At 45.6% G+C, this 21,762-nt stretch overlaps 1 pseudogene; it reads left to right on the forward strand.

Moving 5' to 3' along the window:
• The window catches only part of LOC111949599 (PTB-containing, cubilin and LRP1-interacting protein-like), a 47,148-nt pseudogene extending 30,475 nt beyond the window's left edge, over positions 1 to 16,673 (forward strand).
• Positions 16,674 to 21,762: the final 5,089 nt, after the last annotated feature.

Consider the following 21,762-nt stretch of genomic DNA (forward strand, 5'->3'; position numbering starts at 1 on the left):
TACCACCACCTCTTTTCTCCCTCTTTCGGTCCTTCTCACCTCTCGCTGGTCTCTACTATGTGTTAGTCACTCATAATGTGCTGTGTTCATGTGATGAGTTAGGTCTTTTTCTGGTGATTCAACAAGAAGAAATGACAAAGATTATTTCACAAATAATAATCTGCACAAACATTCTGTACTCTCTTGGCAGTCATGGTTCAGCTTTGGCTTTTGTAAAGTGTGTGTGTGTAGTCGACGTGCGTGCATGTGTGTGTGTGTGTGTGTGTGTGTGCGTGCGTGTGCATGTACGAGAGACCGGGTGAAAGATACTGAGTAAAAACAAGAAAAAAATGGAGATGGAGAGAGGAAAAGAGAGAGGAGACAGTCTAGAGAGAGTGTGTGAGAGAGACAGAGCGAGAGAGAGTATCCTCCATAATCCCAGTGCTGGTAATTGTGGCCACATGTTTATCCACACAAGCTAATGTTTAACCATGTTCTCTCTCTCTCTCTCTCTGAATGTCTGTCTCACAGCACATCTCTCTGCAGGCCTAACCAACTACAGCAAAGTCATGTGTCTTTAGCTAGCAGGAATCATATGTGTATTCAGAACCTATCAGGCCCTAACCTAACCACTGATAGAGGGTCAGATATTATTTGAACCCCCTAAAGGTTAAGGTTAGAATTGGACTTAGGGCAATGTGATCTTAGATCTGAGTGCCTCTCCCCCCATCTATGGCTTGTCCCACCTGACTCCCCTACCTTGTACAATGCAACCTCTGACTTTCCTACTCTACTATTCTGTACCCCTCGTCAGTCACCCACATGGCTGCTGCCACACTATCGCTCCACATCTCCCTCCTCTCTTCACAGTCCCCTCTTCATATCCATGCTTTAACTCTGTTATAGCCACCAACCCACTGTTCCTGCGCCTCACAGCCTGCCAGTCTGCCTCTCTCTGTCTGTGAGTCTGCTCTGTCTGCATGCCTATCCTTGTGTCAGTCCGTCTGTCTGTATGTGAGTGATCCACTCTGACTCTCTGGCATTCCTCTGCCTCGGGCCCTCAAGGCTTTGGCTTTCCCTGGTCTTTTTTTCTGGTCAATGTGTTCAGAATGTTCAGATGGAACCAATATGCTGCCTTCATCAGGATCAGCGCTTGGCACTGTTAGCAATTAGCTATGGAGGGAAGGCCGGAGGAGGGATGGGAGTCTGGGCTGGGGGAAACACATGGGGAGAAATGAGAGGAATCTGTGGAAATTGTGGAGCTATGTAGAGCCCAGGCTGCATGATTTAGGCCCCCTGGCCACCAGTCAGACTGCGAGGCTGCAGCACACAAACGGGGACTGAGATGAGTTATCATCAGCTCGTCAAAGATGACACACACACACACACACACACACACACACACACACACACACACACACACACACACACACACACACACACACACACAACACAACACACACACACACACAACACACACACACACACACACCACACACACACACACACACACACACACAGATCATCTATACGGCATGCACACACTATACGGCACACACGCTATATGCATGCACAAACACACAACACACCACACACAGATCATCATATCATTACACTTGAGGAGGTGTCAATCCCTCTAGCAGACAGACTGACAAGCCCGGGCCCCTTGTCTCTGACACCCCCGCTGGGTCGTCACTGAGACACACAGAGAGAGGATTGAGTTGTAAGTCTGTGTGTGTATTTGTGTAAAAAGGTAGAGAATGCAGACACTGTCTGGCTGTCCATCCGTTCAGCTTGGGTGGAATCCAGACTGTCATACCTTCACACAGACTTTGTACCATTCCGGGATATTCGGTAATAATGGCATTGAACACAAGGGCCACTATTTTCAAACCCCCCTGAGCCTCTGTAATCCAGAGGTTAGCAATGCTAACAAGAACATGTAAAATCCCACAGAGAATGCTAACTAAATGCTAACAAGCGCATTGCGAACATTTTATACAGTCTCTGACTTAAACTATTTGCAGGACAGACGTGCCAGCTCATAAAGTTATACAAGTAACTGAAAAATGCTACTCACAGTTTGCTGCACGCACAAAACTAATATTAGACAGCAAGGCTCTTGATCCAGGAGGTAATTATCTGCTGTTACTAAGCAAAGCTTGATTTTGGAAGAAGCTAACCACCTAGATATAGTAGCTACTAAATTAGTAAACCAAATGCACAACTGCAGAGCATTTAGCACATTTTAGACATTTCATTTAATAGTTATAAGATATCTAGCAGGCAAACATTTATTTGTGAATTCCATACTTTAACAACATCAGCTGTCCCGTGCTGCACAACAGCAAATGACTCACAATCCGGTCTCTTGTCTCTTGTCATTGTGCGCTTGTAAACAAACCCCACGTGACTGGGGACTACCGGTAAACATCATAATGAAAGATTATTTGTCAGGTGAAATGAAGAACGCAATCTTCTTTATCTCCTAATTTATTGTGCAAATTGACTGCAGGTTTTTAAAAGTAGCTACAAATATTCAAAAGTATAAAAAAACTAAAATAGTATTGACAGGCTTGAAAAACCATCCCGTGGCTATTTCCAAATACCCCGGTATACAGTATATATGGTATACCGCCCATGCCTACCGTCTGTCTGTCTGTCTGGCTTTCTTTCTGTCTGCCTATGGGGTCTATGAGGAGTTTCCGAGCCTCTCTCCTGAGAAGGAGTACATCAGGGTAGATAACTCACTGTCTGTATGATTAATAGATTAAACCCATGTGAAACCCCTACCCACCTGCTTTCTGGTGTTTGCCTGTGAGATTCTTTTGAGCACTGACGTGTGTTGATGCGTGTGTTTATGTTGTATGTGAGTGTGTGTGTGTGCATACGGGTGCATTCGTGTGTGTATCCAAGTGTACAGGAAGGTATCAGACCCACCTTCAGATGGGCTGGGCTTTCACAAACAAACACACACACACATACACACACACACACACACACACACACCTCACCCACACACACACGTGGGCGCACATGTTCAGCTACACACACACACACCACATAACTAAAAATGTATTTAATAGGCCTTCGTACATCAGCTGATATCTCAAAGTGCTGTACAGAAACCCAGCCTAAAACCCCAAACAGCAAGCAAGTGTAGAAGCACGGTGGCTAGGAAAAACTCCCTAGAAAGGCAAAACTCAGGAAGAAACCTTGAGGGGAACCAGGCTATGAGGGGTGGCCAGTCCTCTTCTGGCTGTGCCGGGTGGAGATTATAACAGAACATGGCCAAGATGTTCAAATGTTCATAAATGACCAGCATGGTCAAATAATAATAATCACAGTAGTTGTCGAGGGTGCAGCAAGTCAGCACCTCAGGAGTAAATGTCAGTTGGCTTTTCATAGCCGATCATTAAGAGTATCTCTACGCTCCTGCGGTCTCTAGAGAGTTGAAAACAGCAGGTCCTGTGACAGGTAGCACGTCCGGTGAACAGGTCAGGGTTCAAGAACAGTTGAAACTGGAGCACAGCACGGCCAGGGGACAGCAAGGAGTCATCATGCCAGGTCGTCCTGAGGCATGGTCCTAGGGCTCAGGTCCTCCGAGAGAGAGAAAGAAAGAGAGAAAGAGAGAATTAGAGAGAGCATACTTAAATTCACACAGACAGACCGGATAAGACAGGGAAGTACTCCAGATATAACAAACTGACCCTAGCCCCCCGACACATAAACTACTGCCATAAATACTGGAGGCAGGTGTGTGTGTGTGTGGTGTGTGTGTGTGTGTGTGTGTGTGTGTGTGTGTGTGTGTGTGGTGTGTGTGTGTGTGTGTGTGTGTGTGTGTGTGTGTGTGTGTGTGTGTGTGGTGTGTGTGTGGTGTGTGTGTGTGTGTGTGTTGGTGTGGTGTGTGTGTGGGGTCAGGAGACACGTGGGCTCCATCCGATGATACCTCCGGACAGGGCCAAACAGGAGGATATAACCACACCCACTTTGCCAAAGCACAGCCCACACCACTAGAGGGATACCTTCAACCACCAACTTACCATTCTAGAGAAAGGCAGAGTATAGCCCACAAGAATCTCCGCCACGGCACAACCAAAGGGGGGGCGCCAACCCAGACAGGAAGATCACGTCAGTGACTCAACCCACTCAAGTGACGCACCCCTCCTAGGGACGGCATGAAAGAGCACAGTAAGCCAGTGACTCAGCCCCTGTAATAGAGTTAGAGGCAGAGAATCCCAGTGGAGAGGGGAAACCGGCCAGGCAGAGACAGCAAGGGCGGTTCGTTGCTCCAGAGCCTTTCCGTTCACCTTCACACTCCTGGGCCAGACTACACTCAATCATATGACCCACTGAAGAGATAAGTCTTCAGTAAAGACTTAAAGGTTGAGACCGAGTCTGCGTCTCTCACATGGGTAGGCAGACCATTCCATAAAAATGGAGATCTATAGGAGAAAGCCCTGCCTCCAGCTGTTTGCTTGAAAATTCTAGGGACAATTAGGAGGCCTGCGTCTTGTGACCGTAGCGTACGTGTAGGTATGTACGGCAGGGCCAACTCGGAAAGATAGGTAGGAGCAAGCCCATGTAACGCTTTGTAGGTTAACAGTATAATCTTGAAATCAGCACTTTCCTTAACAGAAATCCAGTATAGGGAGGGTAGCACTGGAGTAATATGATCACATTTTTTGGTTCTAGTCAGGATTCTAGCAGCCGTATTTAGCACTAACTGAAGTTTATTTAGTGCTTTATCCGGGTAGCCGGAAAGTAGAGCATTGCAGTAGTCTAACCTAGAAGTAACAAAAGCATGGATTAATTTTTCTGCATCATTTTTGTAATCACAGAACATTTCTGATTTTTGCAATGTTACGTAGATGGAAAAAAGCTGTCCTTGAAACAGTCTTGATATGTTCATCAAAAGAGAGATCAGGGTCCAGAGTAATGCGAGGTCCTTCACAGTTTTATTTGAGACGACTTTACAACCATCAAGATTAATTGTCAGATTCAGCAGAAGATCTCTTTGTTTCTTGGGACCTAGAACAAGCATTCTGTTTTGTCCGAGTTTAAAAGTAGAACATTTTCAGCCATCCACTTCCTTATGTCTGAAACACAGGCTTCTAGCGAGGGCAATTTTGGGGCTTCACATGTTTCATTGAAATGTACAGCTGCGTGTCATCCGCATAGCAGTGAAAGTGACATTATGTTTTCGAATGCCATCCCCAAGAGGTAAAATATATAGTGAAAACAATAGTGGTCCTAAAACGGAACCTTGAGGACACCGAAATGTACAGTTGATTTGTTAGAGGACAAACCATTCACAGAGACACAACTGATATCTTTCCGACAGATAAGATCTAACCAGGCCAGAACTTGTCCGTGTAGACCAATTTGGGTTTCCAATCTCTCCAAAAGAATGTGATGATCGATGGTATCAAAGGCAGCACTAAGGTCTAGTAGCACGAGGACAGATGCAGAGCCTCGGTCTGACGCCATTAAAAGGTAATTTACCACCTCACAAGTGCAGTCTCAGTGCTATGATGGGTTCTAAAACCAGACTGAAGCATTTCGTATACATTGTTTGTCTTCAGGAAGGCAGTGAGTTGCGGCGCAACAGCTTTTTCTAAAATCTTTGAGAGGAATGGAAGTTCGATATAGGCCGATAGTTTTTTATATTTTCTGGGTCAAGGTTTGGCTTTTTCAAGAGAGGCTTTATTACTGCCACTTTTAGTGAGTTTGGTACAACATCCGGTGGATAGAGAGAAGTTTATTATGTTCAAGGGGGCCAAGCACATGAAGCAGCTCTCTTTAATAGTTTAGTTGGAATAGGTGTCCAGTATGGAGGTTTAGAGGCCATGATTATTTTCATCATTGTGTCAAGAGATATAGTACTAAAACACTTAAGTGTCTCTCTTGATCCTAGGTCCTGGCAGAGTTGTGCAGACTCAGGAAAGCTGAGCTTTTGAGGAATACGCAGATTTAAAGAGGAGTCCGTAATTTGCTTTCTAATGTCATGATCTTTTCCTCAAAGAAGTTAATGAATTTATTACTGCTGAAGTGAAAGCATCCTCACTTGGGGAATGCTGCTTTTTAGTTAGCTTTGGCGACAGTATCAAAAAGAAAACACAACACACCACCACCACACACACACACACACACACACACACCACACACCACACACACACACACCCACACACACAACACACCACACACACACTGCTCTAACATTCCAGTTTCCCAGGATGAAGGAGGACTGTCACCCCCTCATTATTTCATCGCTGTAAATCATCAGAGGAGGAAAGGAAAGGAAGCATTTCCTCCTGTTTTCAAACGTTTATACCAGACATGAACACAGACTGCTGTAAGGTTGTCATGGTGAGGTCACAAATGCACAGTGAGATTCTGTTCAGGAGTCAGTTTAAAATGACCTTTGTCCCTGACTGAAACATACACACACACACTCCATGCTGATACTATAGCTCTGGGACAAACCCAACTGTACAAACTTCACATACAATACGTACCTGTGACTGTTCTTATTTTAGCCTGGGTCTAGTCTATTGCTGCAGACAACTTGTCATTCTCTGGTATGACCGCAACAAGGAAGTAGCCTTGAGCAGAAACAGACTGGCACCCAGGCTAATTTAATCTATATAAGATTATCAATCCCCCGTTCCTCAATTCCTGTGTATAGTTGTCCCACTCTACAGAGTCTCTAAGGGTGTTTTCACACTTGGATCCTTTCAGGCAATTTTTCTTTGTTGCGAACACTCCAAAGGAGTGAATGTGAAGAGGACTCGGTCCACAAAATAGTTGAAGTGAACTGGCAAAATAGTTGAGTMCTCTGTCATGCTATCCAGSTCTGTGCCCAAACAGTTCGAGCTTCTCCTTTTAAAAATCCACCTTTCCAGAAATAAGTCTCTCACTGTTGCCCCCCTCAGTCCCCAGCTGTGCCCTGGACACCATATGTGAATTAATTGCCCCCCATTTATCTTCAGAGTTTGTACTGTTAGGTGACCTAAACTGGGATATGCTTAACCTACAATCTAAGCTAGATGCCCTCAATGTCACACAMATTATCAAGGAACCTACCAGGTACAACCCTAAATCCGTAAACACGGGCACCCTCATATAAATCATCCTGACCAACCTGCACTCTAAATACACCTCTGCTGTCTTCAATCAAGATCTCAGCGATCACTGCCTCATTGCCTGCGTCCGTAATGGGTCCGCAGTCAAACAACCACCCCTCATCACTGTCAAACGCTCCCTAAAACACTTCWGCGAGCAGGCCTTTCTAATCGACCTGGCCGGGTAGCCTGGAAGGATATTAACCTCATCCCGTCAGTAGAGGATGCCTGGTTATTCTTTAAAAGTGCTTTCCTCACCATCTTAAATAAGCATGCCCCATTCAAAAAATGTAGAACTAAGAACAGATATAGCCCTTGGTTCACTCCAGACTTGATTGCCCTTGACCAGCACAGAAACATCCTATGGCGTACTACATTAGCATCGAATAGCCCCTGCAATATGCAACTTTTCAGGGAAGTTAGGAACCTATTATCCTTTGCTATTTTSTCTCCCATTTTCCTTTCTCTTTCTTTTCCCCTCTTTATCATCCTATCCCTCTCTCCCCTCCCTCTCTCCCTCTTTCTCTCTGTCCTCCAGATTCTATGATCCTGTTGGGTTCTATAGAGCGCTCTCAGCTCCAATACCAGGTACTTTGAGATAATGCTAAATGTCAAACATTAAGTTATATATTTTTTCCAGAATCTAGAGATATTACATATTTTAKAGCACACTATAAGGAGAATAATGAAACGACGACATTGTCTGTAKCATGTACAGTTCAKTTAGGAAAGCAAAGGCTAGCTTTTTCAAACAGAAATTTGCATCCTTGTAGCACAAACTCCAAAAAGTTCTGGGACACTGTAAAGTCCATGGAGAATAAGGTCACCTCCTCCCAGCTGCCCACTGCACTGAGGCTAGAAAACACTGTCACCACCGATAAATCTACGATAATCGAGAATTTCAATAAGCATTTTTCTACGGCTGGCCATGCTTTACACCTGGCTACCCCTAACCCGGTCAACAGCTCTGCACCTCCCACAGCAACTTGCCCAAGCCTCCCCCATTTCTCCTTCACCCATATCCAGATAGCTGATGTTCTAAAAGAGCTGCAAAATCTGGACCCCTACAAATCGGCTGGGCTAGACAATCTGGACCCTCTCTTTCTAAAATKATCTGCCACAATTGTTTCAACCCCTATTACTAGCCTGTTCAACCTCTCTTTCATATCGTCTGAGATCCCTAAAGTTTGGAAAGCTGCCGCGGTCATCCCCCTCTTCACAAGGGGAGACACTCTTGATTCAAACTGTTACAGACCTATATCTATAATACCCTGCCTTTCTAAAGTCTTCGAAAGCCAAGTTAACAAACAGATCACCGACCATTTCGAATCCCACCGTTCCTTCTCCGCTATGCAATCTGGTTCTGAGCGGGTCATGGGTGCACCTCAGCCACGCTCAAGGTCCTAAACGATATCATGACCGCCATCGATAAATACAATACAATGCAGCCATCTTCATCGACCTGGCCAAGGTTTTCGACTCTGCAATCACCACATTCTTATCGGCAGACTCAACAGCTTGGTTTCTCAAATGACTGCCTCGCCTGGTTCACCAACTACTTCTCAGATAGAGTCAGTGTGTCAAATGGAGGGTGTTGTCCGGACCTTTGGCAGTCTCTATGGGGGTGCCACAGGGTTTAATTCTCGGGCCGACTGTTTTCTCTGTATACATTCAATGATGTCGCTCTTGCTGCTGTGATTCTCTGCTCCACCTCTACGCAGACGAACACATTCTGTATACTTTTGGCCTTCTTTGGACACTGTGTAACAAACCTCCAGATGAGCTTCAAAGCCATACAACACTCCTTCCTAGCCTCCAACTGCTCTTAATGCAAGTAAAACTAAATGCATGCTCTTCAACTGATCGCTGCCCCCATCCCGCCCGCTCATCTAGCATCACTCTCTGGACGGTTCTGACTTAGAATAGTGTGGACAACTACAAATACCTAGGTGTCTGGTTAGACTGTAACTCTCCTTCCAGACTCACATTAAGCATCTCCAATCCAAAATTAAATCTAGAATCAGTTCCTATTTCGCAACAAAGCCTCCTTCACTCATGTTGCCAAACATACCCTCGGTAAAACTGACTATGCTACTGATCCTTGACATCGGCGATGTCATTTACAAAATAGCCTCCAACACTACACTGCAAATTGAATGTAGTCTATCACAGTGCCATCCGCTTTTTATTTTTTTTACCTTATTTAACTAGGCAAGTCAGTTAAGAACAAATTCTTATTTTCAATGACGGCCTAGGAAACTGGGTTAACTGCCTTGTTCGAGGGCAGAACGACAGATTTGTACCTTGTCAGCTCGGGGATTCAACTTGCAACCTTTCGGTTACTAGCCCAACGCTCTAACCACTAGGCTACCTTTGTCACCAAAGCCCCATATACTACCCACCACCACGACCTGTATGCTCTCGTTGGCTGGCCCTCGCTTCATATTCGTCGCCAAACCCACTGGCTCCAGGTCATCATACGTCTTTGCTAGGTAAAGCCCACCTTATCTCAGCTCACTGGTCACCATAGCAGCACCCACCCATAGCACGCGCTCCAGCAGGTATATTTCACTGGTCATCCCAAAGCCAACTCCTCATTTTGCCGCCTTTCCTTCCAGTTCTCCGTTGCCAATGACTGGAATGAATTGCAAAAATCACTGAAGCTGGAGTCTTATATCTCCATCACTAACTTTAAGCATTAGCAGTCAGAGCAGCTCACCGATCATTGCACCTGTACACAGCCCATCTGTAAATAGCCCACCCAACTACCTCATCCCCATATTGTTATTTATTTATTTGCTCCTTTGCACCCAGTATCTCTACTTGCACATTCATCTTCTGCACAACTATCATTCCAGTGTTTAATTGCTAAATTGTAGTTATTTCGCCACTATGGCCTATTTATTGCCTTACCTTCCAAATCTTACTAACATTTGCACACACTGTATATAGATTTTTTATATTGTGCTATTGACTGTATGTTTGTTTATCCCAAGTGTAACTCTGTGTTGTTTGTGTCGCTCTGCTTTGCTTTATCTTGGCCAGGTCGCAGTTGTAAATGAGAACTTGTTCTCAACTGGCCTACCTGGTTAATAAAGGTGAAATAAAAATAAAAATACATTTATAAAAAGGAAGGACATTGTGAATCCAAAGAGAACTGAGTTATTTTGCTTTTTTTTTACCCCGGAGTTAAATTTTAAGAGGACTGACATAGTTAAAAAAAAATAGCATTATATGTGAAAACACCCTAAATAAGGTCTCTGGAAAGAGGTGGATTGTATCTGTCTGAATGTCTTCTCCTGACTGAGCCTCCAAGACATGTAAAAGGAGACCGGTAGAATCAGGGTTTTCCCATCCTTTTAACTACAGTATGTATAATAATAATTATGCTCTACATCCTCACTGCACTGAATCCTGCCTACCCCAACCTACCTACCTACCTACCTACCTACCTACCCCTTCCCCTCCCTGCCCCTTTTCCCTTCAGTTGTATTAGAGCAAACATGTTTAGTCTGTGTGATATTACAAAGACCAAAGAGAATTGCTGTCAATGAGGGGCTTTGAGGACAGAAATACTGCAGAGACCGGTGAGTGAGACTGAGGAGTGAGGGACTCTTTGTGGAGCGCCAACCTCGGAGGAAGAGAGGCGGCCTCTGTTCCCCTGTAGGAACCCCAAACACCTCCCACACCGTGTATGTGTGTGTGTGCACATGTGTGTGAGCACGTGTGTATACATGTGTGTTTGTGTGTATGCCCATGTGTGTGTGTTTATGCATACGTACGTGCATGCGTGTGGTGAGGTGTGCTCACTGGTCACCCAGTACAACCGGTAGACCAGGGGCCTCTAGAATGGTCCAGTTGTCCCTGCTGTCCCCTAGCCACTCCCAGAGCTGCCAGGGCTGCCTGACACAGAGCAGAGTACGGCCTTCCTGGCATGGGRACAGATGGGACGTTAGGTGACAGCGGGGACAGTGTGAGTGGGGATATTGTCAGAGAATTGAGTTGGACAGATAGATCTCACAGACACATAGATTGGATTTGAATGCTAAGGTAGATTTCAATTATTACTTTTTAACATACGTTATTGGCATCAAGCCTTCATCCAAATATTTGTGCAGTCTAATAGTAAGATGTCTATATATCCAGTACATAGGCCATCCACAGGACATCATTGCCAGCCCGCACTCAACTACTAAGTAGATAAAAAAATAAAGGAAAAATGAAATAATTCCCTCAAAAGACCATAACAACGAATTATTTCTTGATTTATACCGTATTTCCACTGTGAATATCCTGGTGGGTGGATGTCAGTGGATGTCAGTTGGCTGAGAACGKGGTGTCAGTGTGGTCGGTTGGCTAACCGCCTGGCCTCTGGGGGTGCTCCAGAGGTTTTCACCATGATGAATCTGCTGGAGAAGCTTCGGGGGAGAAATGTGGCGGTTGCCCCCTGATGACAACCATGCTGCCTGATGCTAAGGCTGAGGCTGCAGCAGCTGGGTCTAGTGACTAGGATTCTCTCTGTACTCTCATTTTCTCTCTCTGTCCATCTCTCTGTTTCTGTCACTCTCTCTTGCTTGCCTGTTTTCTCTTTTTTTCTGTCGTCTGTCTCCCTCTCTCTCTGTTTCGCTTGCTCTGTCTTTGTCTCGCTTACTCCATGGGTTGCTCTCTGTCCCCTTCTCTCTCTTTCACTCTCTCTTGCTTGCTTTCTTGCCCCTTCTCTCTGTCCTTCCCCTTCTCTCCAAGTCTACAGATTGGTTCAGTTGGTCATGTTGGTGGCAGACAGGACTGTGGATGTAAAGGGATTTTGGTCTGCCTTGGCTCTGGCTGTGGTTACTCTATTGGCTGGGCTCTCTGTGGTGTGATGTGGTGGGGATTAGTGTTTCCCACACCAGCTAGCCAGCCTGAAGACCGTCCTCTGTCCTCTGTTCTCCCAGGCTTCACCACTACAGGGTTTTAATAGTTTGTGGATGGAATGACTGGGACTGGGAAAAAAGTGTCTAAATGGGAAGGAAGGAGAGAGGGCGGGAGGGATGGATGGATGGAGGGATGAAGGGTGAGAGGGAGAGAGAGACTGAGAGAGAGAGGGGACAGATTTAGACCTTGTGGTCACAGACTAAACAAAACTTCCACAGGGAAGAAAAAACGTCCAGACAAAAGTCACAGAAGTTATATTTTCTCCTTTTTCCCCCGCTTGTCTCCTTCATAGTTCCTGTCTGTGTCAATCTTTCATTGATACTACTGGACGTCTGTGTGCCCCTGTCCTTGACATATTATCAGATAGCACTGTATCTTTCAGAGTAACTGTTGTGTTGTTTGTTTACAGTGTTTTGTGTCTTCACGTTTGTATCTCTTAATGATGCACCGTTTTGCCAGCTTGCTCTAGGGTCTAGAGATGTACGATGCATTCTGATGTCATATGGTATGCTTTTAAAGAAATACCCCAGCTATTTCTGAGCTTTTCCAGTTGAAAAACAATATCCCATRTACAAATGCAACAATGTTCACACACTTAAGGGAAATAAAAAAAGATGTTCTGAGCAAAATTGCAAACTTCAAGAGTTGGCCAATCAAGGGGTGGGTCTGATGTGCTTACTCTGATGTCACTGRCCTCCCCCTTGCTTGTGAGAACCATAGAGGTGCAAAAATAGAACAAAGAGGAAAGCCCCCCCGCACACACTTGTGCCATGTCATGTCATACCTGGACCACCTATGAACCKTTTGTTAAGTAAATCAGGTGATAAAGGAGGTGGAAAGGAGATTGGTCTTGAACTTTTTCCTTTTCTTCATGACCTGCTTGCTGATATTTAATACATTACACACATAGCTGAGGAAGTGAGGGAATGGAGTCAGGAGGCCACATGGAGTGAACTCTGGAGAGTATTCCCCAACCCCCTTCCATCGCTCTCCCCCCCATCCCTGTAAACATATACTGAGAGGAGAAAGTCTGCAAGTGCTTTACTCCCACCAGGCACCTCCCCTGTGTATTTTTATAAAGTCATAAAGTGCACCATGTAAAGAGAGAGAGTGAAAGCCCTTTGAATTGAATAAAGCCCTTTGAATTGAATTGAGAGAGAGAGAGCTCTCAAGTCAGCCATTGTGCCTGCTGGACCTAGGCCTGGGCTGGACCCGCTCCCACTGAGAAACTAGGCTGTGTTCAGTTCACCTTTCTCTAGCCCTCTGGTTTACACCTTTATACTCTCTCCTCGGCCTCCCTCCCTCAACCCTTTATACTGTACACCCTCCCTCCCTCAAGCCTTTATACTGTCCCTTCTCCCTCCCTCAACACTTTATACTGTCCCACCTCCCTCCCTCCCTCAAACCTTTATACTGTCCCCTCAACCACTCCCTTCCTCCTCTCATTCCTTCTGACCCCTCAACCCTTTATACTGTCTCCTCCCCTCCTCCCTCACCCTTTTACTGTCCCTCTCCCTCCCTCCCTCAACCCTTTATGCTGTCCTCCCTCCCTCCCTCAACTCTTTATACTGCCCTCCCTCCCTCCCTCCCTCCCTCCGCTCCCTCCTTCCCTCCCTCCCTCCCCCTCCCTCCCTCCCTCCTTCCCTCCCTCCCTCCCTCCTCCCTCCTCAATCCTTTATACTGTCCCTCTCCTCACTCCCACTCACCCACTTCCCACTTCTCTTTCTCTCTTTCTCAAGAGTAGAGTCTGCAGTACAGTGTAGTAGCCTCTTCCAGTATGTAGTGTGTCATACTATGGTATTTCGTTGTAGTGGCTGCTGCTGCAGCCGTAAGAAGACTCTCAGCTCCACACAGTGTTTTCCCTCTGGGAAATACACCACACGTCCCTCAGCATGTCAGCACAGTCACCACATACAAAAGACAACCTCTCATCACGTCTGGAGACTTACAAAGTGGTTCCCGATAGAAAACCATTGATTTCCAACTAGTACTCGGCTGAATGATTCTGAGTGTACAATTTGTTTCTTGTTGATACATTATAATATGCCATTTAGCAGACACTTATAGTACAGTGAATGCATAAGGGTACATTGCTTATAATATGTGTGATGTGATCCCTACAGGAATTGAACCATGACCTTAGCATTGTAATCCTACACTTTTACCAGTTGAGCCACATAGCAGTCATAGTTTCGTACCACTACATGCTGTCAGATGTTTAACAGCCTCTCTCTCGCTCTCTCTGCATTCTCTCCACAGGTGACGTACCTGGGTAAGGTGACCACTCTCAGGGACTGAGTTCCTGTCGGGCTGCACAGAGTCGGCAGTGGTGGGCCTGTGGGACGCAGGGCGCTGGCCAGGAAGAGCACCTCCCTGCCAACTCCCTCCTGGAGATCCGGCCCTTCCAGGTGCGCCTGCACCACCTGGACGACGCGGCGAGGCCTCGGTCACCATGGACACGTACCAGGTGGCGCGCATCGCCTACTGTACGGCGGACCATTGCACGAGCCCCAATGTGTTCGCCTGGATCTACCGGGAGATCAACGACGACCTGACCTTCCAGATGGACTGCCACGCCGTGGAGTGTGAGAGCAAGCTGGAGGCCAAGAAGCTGGCCCACTCCATGATGGAAGCCTTCCGCAAGACCTTCCACAGTATGCGCAGCGATGGACGCATCCACAAGAGCRGCTCCTCGGACGAGTTCGCCACTGACGACTCCGCTCCAGATGACTCCACCCCCGAGGAGGATGGCTGAGCACCAGRGTTGCCGCCCCCCTCCCCCGGTCGCAAGCCGTGAGGGGAGGTGCACAGGGGTAGCCGGGGCAGTCTTTCTACTCTCTGTCTCTCTTACTCTACTCTGGTTTAAGGAAAAAACTAAAATTGACGAACGCACAGACCGCAAACGCCGACTAAAGAATGACGAGGACGTAGTTTTAAAAAGGGAAAAATAGGAGGACAAAGGAACCACAAGAGGCGTAACATATGGGGAAGCGAAACTAAACTAGCACTGCCTCTTTGGATAAATAGGTCCTCAAACATCTGGATAGCCATTGAAGCGCATGATCTGCCCATTAGAGATTAGTGAATAATGGTTATAAGACATTCCCAATCGACGCTGCTGTCTGTCCGTCCGTCTGTCTGTCTGCAATGTGCAGAGAGACTCTGCCTCTTTACCCCGCCTCGCACCCCTTACCCACCCCTTCCCGCCCAATCAAAAGCCCAGATCACTTCCTAAGAATCCCAGATCACTGCCTCATGTTCTGACTTTAAAACAACAGCACTATGGAGTTACGAGTTATGCCTGTAGCACTGTTAAATGTGGGATATAAAGAGAAAGCCTTGACTCTAATATATGTGTGGAAGGTTGCCGGGAGGAGGGAGGTCCTGACATATTTATTAGGCCACAAGAGCGTCATCTCTTATCGATCACATTTTGATTCCTTTTTTGGAAGYATACCAAAAGTGAGTCTTTTAGCTGTGTCTTGTCTGTTGATTTTGTGCCTCACTTCTAACATACCAAGGCTGGTCTCTGTCCCGCAATCCCAAACGTGTGCATGTGTGTGTGTGTGTGTGTGTGTGTGTAGTCGTGCATGTGCATGTGTGTGTGGAATGTGTGATCTAAGAAAAAGGATGGTCAGGAGAGAGAGCATGACCGATAATGGCCTAGTAATCCAACTAGAAGTGTAAAACCTGTCACAGCCTTCGTGGCATCCATTTTGGGAAGCTCTGCAGGGCTTTTTAAATTTAAACAGGAATGTGACCATTTGCCACATTTTTTTGTTTTGTTTTGTATGAAAAGGGTAGGTAAATGTGACAGTCACAGAAACCGATGTTCTAGGACCCCAAAAATAGCCATCCATAAAGAATGCCTGAAGCCTCTTGGCCTGTGCTGAATGTATTATAGGTATGTTGTGCTTCAAGCTCCTTACACCTTTTAGTTACATTGTTTTATGTGGATTAGGTGCAGTTGGCAAGGGCAGTTTTCTGTACAGACACCTTAAGGGAACAATTATGTCTCGTGGGCTGGATGCGTGTTGAGTCCATGAACAGACACACACAGTTCAGTTTCCCTGTGCTGTCGAAGGGTACGAGCGACCATTTTGGTGCAACTAGAAGCCTCCACGACACAAGAGCTCCACCCCTCCCACCCCCTTTTCTAACAAGACTCTTTTGAATGGACTGGTACTCACAGTGGGTGGGTCATGTATTTTTTCTGTTGTGACTGAAGCAGATTTTATTAAGATGGCTCTGGTCAGTACGTACATATATAAATATATACATTGTATTTGAAACTCATTCAATAAGCTTATGTAAATACAAAAAAAAATATCTGTTTCCAAATATTACAGCATTAAATGTTGATAGCTATTTTAAATAAACAACGGGAACATCAAAGACAGCACCAGTGTTTTAAAGTAAATTGTGAATATGTAGTTCCATAGAACTGGCTGTTAAGAGGGTGTGAGCCCGGGACACAGGGCTTGACATGCCAGGATGACAGGAGAGAATGTTTATAAAGCTGTAGATTACTGTGTCATGTCTTGTCTGAAGGCTCAGACGTGCTTTAAATGTCTGGAAATGTTACCATAAGTGTTTTCTATACAGTATTTGCAAAGATAAAGAAGCAATYACATATAAACTATTTACCAAGACTGACTGAATTTGATGAAGTCTCTTTTTTGTTCCAAAAACKTTCATGTTGATTCAGGTTGGCTGTGATRCTTTGCCTCCATACCAAATGTTTCTCACAGTACTAGGAATCGTACATGGGTGAATTTCAAGGGCTGTTTATGTATTAGGTTTGTGTACACATACAGTATTACAGCCAGAGGTTTGCTCCAGTCCTACCAATAATTGTATGTGTCTCTATTTCTTACATTCGCAGAACGCAAAGCTCTTCTCAACCACAAGCAATGTGTGGCAGCCATTTTGGTGCCCACGTCAGTCTCAAGGTATTCCCATAACTCGGGTGCTTATACAGTTGGCTATCATCACAGAGCTTCTAAACCTAGAGGTGCAACATCGCAAGAGAGAAGTGAAAAAGTCATTGAGAGAAGTGAAAAACTCTTTCTTAGTTGTACCTTTTCTCAAAATCTGAAGGCACAACCTTGTGAAAGTGACAAACTGACATGTTTTAATTTTCGTCAAAAACAGATTGATATTGAAGGAGTGCCTTTGATTTGACGGCCTGCACATGCGTAGTTCCGCGCGAGACGACCGTTAGACCCGATGACGTGTTTCTGCGCACGAGCTTTGCTAGCCAATATCGCCATGACATCACCTACAAGCACGATCAAGGATTTCTATTGGAGAAKCAGTTTCTGTGCCTATCTTCATACTGTACTGTCTTTGCTATCATTTTGCTGCTCAGAAACTGCAGAGAATCGAGAGCAAAATGGATGCTGGAAATAATGTATAGTACTGCTGAATGGGAACACTGCCTCCTTCTGGAAGGTAGAGGAACACCTTCCTCACTTTCCCAGTCAGATAAAAGAGTGTACAGTAACACACATAAAGAATATATTTGGATAACTTGTGTTGTGAGTTCATTATATATGATCAGTGTGCAGAATGACCATTTCTGGCCCTGTATCACAACTCCCAAATTGACTAATTCTTAAGGACTTGTCTGTCTCTGTCTGTTTGTCTCCATACACTTAATGTGTAGTCAGAGTATACTTCTCTGTCYCTGTGTCACTTTCTGTCTTGGTTGAGGAGCCAGCCTAAACCTTTCAAGTTGCTCCACCATTTTGTCTCTGAGATGTGTTGAGTGTTCTCCTGTGCTCCAGTATTGCTCTATGTTTGACCTAGTTCTGGGAGTATAGTACGTCAGTGCCGGGGGCCCGCGGGGCCCAGAATGAGGCCACCCCTGCTGGGGCCTGCCTGCTTCCTCCAACGAGGCGTCTGTCAGCCATACAATACCACTCTGTTCCTCCTCCAGCTGGCTGGTGTCCGCTGGGTCCCCACACCGCCTAGCTACCCGCCCAGCGCCGGCATGCTTGAGGTCCGGTCCTGGGGAACACTCTGCCAGCACACAGCTCTCTGATCTGCTCCCCCTTTTCTCTGCTCCCCTCTCCCTCATTTCTCATTCTCATTTCTCTCTCTCTMTTTCTCATATCTCCATCATTTCACTGAACATCTGGAGTTACAGGCTAGGTGAGTGAGGAGTTACTCACTCAGTCACTCACTTTTTCCCAAAGCAGGGGGCCTGGGTCTCATGAAGAGAGAGAGGAGGAGTGTAGCGTTTGTATGCAGAGAAATACATCACCCACTACACTAAAGGAAATGGCCCTACCTCCACATTGTCAGGATCTGAGCACTGGCCTACCTCCCTGCTGCACATGTTCAGTTCACTCTCTGCCCTCAGGTATAAAGGCCGTAACTCAGCCCACAGATATAGGTGATTCCTGTGAGTACAGTATGTGCAGTAAGTGACTTTGGACTGTTGTGAATGTCTGCTCTAAAACAGAGTATGCAGATATCTGAGTAAATACAATGGTTACATTTGAGGTGGGACTTGTAAAGAGCAGATTACACTCCAAAGTGCACTTTAAACTTTGAACCCGGATTCATTAGGAGTGGACTGTAAATAGTTGTGAGGACTCATTTTGACATTGCCATGTGCTCTATATAACTTTTGCCCTCCATGACATTCACTAATACCAACTGTCTGCGTAAAACTGTGATCACTTTGAAGTGGAAATTTTGTTTACTGCATATATACACTGAGTTTACGAAACATTAAGAACACCTTCCTAATATTGAGTTGCACCACCTGCTTTTTCCCTCAGAACAGCCTCAATACGTCGGGACATGGACTCTACAAGGTGTCGAAAGCGTTCCACAGGGATACTGGCCCAAGTTGATTCCAATGCTTCCCACAGTTGTGTGAAGTTGCCTGGATGTCCTTWGGGTTGTTGACCATTCTTGATACACACGGGAAACTGTTGAACGTGAAAACCCCAGCAGGGTTGCAGTTCTTGACACAAACCGGTGCGCCTGGCACCTACTACCATACCCCGTTCAAAGACACTTAAATATTTTGTCTGTTTTTTTGTCTTCCCATCCTCAATTGTTTGTGTGCCGCTCTATGGGACTCCCAATCACGGCCGGATTATCAGGTATGAAGGTAAGACCCAGACGCAGACAACGTCGAATTAACAATGGTTTAATAATCCAGCAGGGACAGGCAATAGACAGGTCAAGGCAGGCAGGGGTCAGAGGTGGGGCAACGGTTCCGGGTAGCAAAGCAGGCTCAGGGTAAGGCAAGAGGTCGGTAATTCAGAGAGGGCAAAGGTATAGGTCGGCAGGGTCAGGGCAAGGCAGGCGGGCTCAGAGTCAGGACAGGCAAGGGTCAAAACCAGGAGGGCGAGAAAAAGAGAGACAGAAAGCAGGAGCTGAGTGTGTGTGTGTGTGTGTGTGTGTGTGTGTGTGTGTGTGTGTGTGTGTGTGTGTGTTGTGTGTGTGTGTGTGTGTGTGTGTGTGTGTGTGTGTGTGTGTGTGTGTGTGTGTGTGTGTGTGTGTGTGTGAGAGCGAGAGCAAGATAGGAAAAATGAGAGAATGAGAAAGGAAGGTAATTTTGTAAACCTGATGTCTTTTCCAGAACAGAGGGGACTAAAAAGTCCCTGTCTGACTTACAAAACGTTTCAGTCATGTCCAAGCTCATCCCTCACGTCTGATTGGCTCATATAAGTTTACAATTGGCTCATTCATCCCCCTCCTCTCCCCTGTAACTATTTCCCAGGTTGTTGCTGTAAATGAGAACGTGTTCTCAGTCAATTTATCTGGTAAAATAACGAATAAATAAAAAAATAAACCATTCGGGTGATTTAGATCCCGACCATAAGGAAAGATGGAGTGTCTGAGTGGRGGAGGCCGGTGCCTATCACAACCATAAGACCCCAGATTCTCTCATCACTGGAAATTAATCCAGGATTTCCGGCAYACCACTATCCCACTGAACCTACATTTCCAAGTCCTATTTCATTGTGCGTTCAGAACACAGGAAATGTCTGAGAATCTCATCCATGAAAAATAGGAGCTCAGAGCAGAGTGTGCTATGGGAATGATTGATCCCAGAAGTGTGTGTGTGTGTTAACCCCAGGAGAGAATCAACTAAGAAGAATGCAATGCATTACTCTCAGGGCAACTCAAAGTATAAATGTTCTTTGAGATTCACACAGATTCCTGCCTGCCCACACGGGCATCTTGCTCACAGATGCCTTGGGGAGATTTGGGCAACACTGCAGCACACAACATACATACATCCTGCTGWCTGGGCCACAAGCACCGCCTGGAAAGAAAACAGCACACAAACAAGCAAAGCAAAGCAGACACATATACGCAAACAAACACAAATGTGCACACACATACATACTGTATATACACTCACACACAGACAGATTCATAGTATAACAAATATATACAAACCTCCCACACACTCAAAACACACCCAGTCAATGAAAATGCCCTTTACCAAATGTTTAAGTTTTTACTGTATGCTGTGTTTCAGAACATTATACTTAAGGCCTTGTTGACCAATGCACCTCATTATAAACCTTTATTTATTTTGATGACAAGTTGGTGGTGCTGTATTGAGGTTGATTATGATTCTTATGGATGTGCAGTTACACTGGTAGTAGAATCTATGCATTGGCAGTGGGCTCCAGGATTCAACTGATATCATCTTACATCCGTTTCTATTTCTATGAAAAATGTGTCAATTGACAAAACAGAAGTCTATTGTACACCACTTGGTGTCATCAGAGTCAAGCTCTTGGAAAGGCATGGTAAACTTGTCCTCAATGTTACCTACTGAGGATGACAGGTGAACACAAGGACTGTAGGTTTTCTCTATCTTATCATATCAACACATTATACAATGTGGTTAGAAAATTGCAGTGAGTAATTCCAATTTGTGGCCATTCATTTCCATTTACTGCAATASATCTGCCTCCACTGGAGTCACTAATTGGATGCTACCGCACATTCATTTCCTCAAGAGGGCACTGTAGTTTTTCAAATGAACAGTCTTCAAATGCTAGGATGGTGCAGTTGTGTTGTTTCAAAAAATAACATCATGGTGTTATTGGCTTGTGTCTGCTCAAGGGGTGTCTCTCCCATAGACACCAATGCATTAGTAGCTGGGTCTGGTCTGCTTAGTTCATTGACTGCATATGAACCAGAAAAGGAGTGAGTGAGATGTCTCTGCTACTGCTACCTTGCTACTCTGTTGAACAATCATGCAGTGGGTGGGCCTATGCCCTCCCAGGTCCACCCATGGCTGCATCCTGCCCAGTCATGAGAAATCCATAGATTAGGGCATCAGATTATCTGGTTATGTCTGGTTTGGGCTCCAGTCAGTCATCTCCAAATCATCATCTGGTAGGCCTTCCTTTTGTTATAAAGTAGTTGTTTAACAAAACCAGTCTCAGCCAGGCAAGGTCATACAGTCAACAAGCCCTAGTCCAGGCAGGTTGAGTGCACACACCACAGTAATATACTTTGCTAGGGGTCAGCTCAGGACACAAGCCAGCTTCTCAGCATCCTAAAGAAGACCAATTGAAGTCGGGTGTTTTCAATTACGCTTAGCCCTACTTGACAACGGCTTCCAAGGGAAATGAATTGAACCAGCAAGCAGGAACATTTACAAGCTCCTTTGCTCTGATATTTCACATGGGCATTTTAGCCAGAAAAGGGCGATCGGCAGATAATATGTGAGCCAGTTTGGTTTGATCGTGGCTAG

Source organism: Salvelinus sp. IW2-2015, linkage group LG22 (assembly GCF_002910315.2).
Source record: "Salvelinus sp. IW2-2015 linkage group LG22, ASM291031v2, whole genome shotgun sequence".
Taxonomy (NCBI): domain Eukaryota; kingdom Metazoa; phylum Chordata; class Actinopteri; order Salmoniformes; family Salmonidae; genus Salvelinus; species Salvelinus sp. IW2-2015.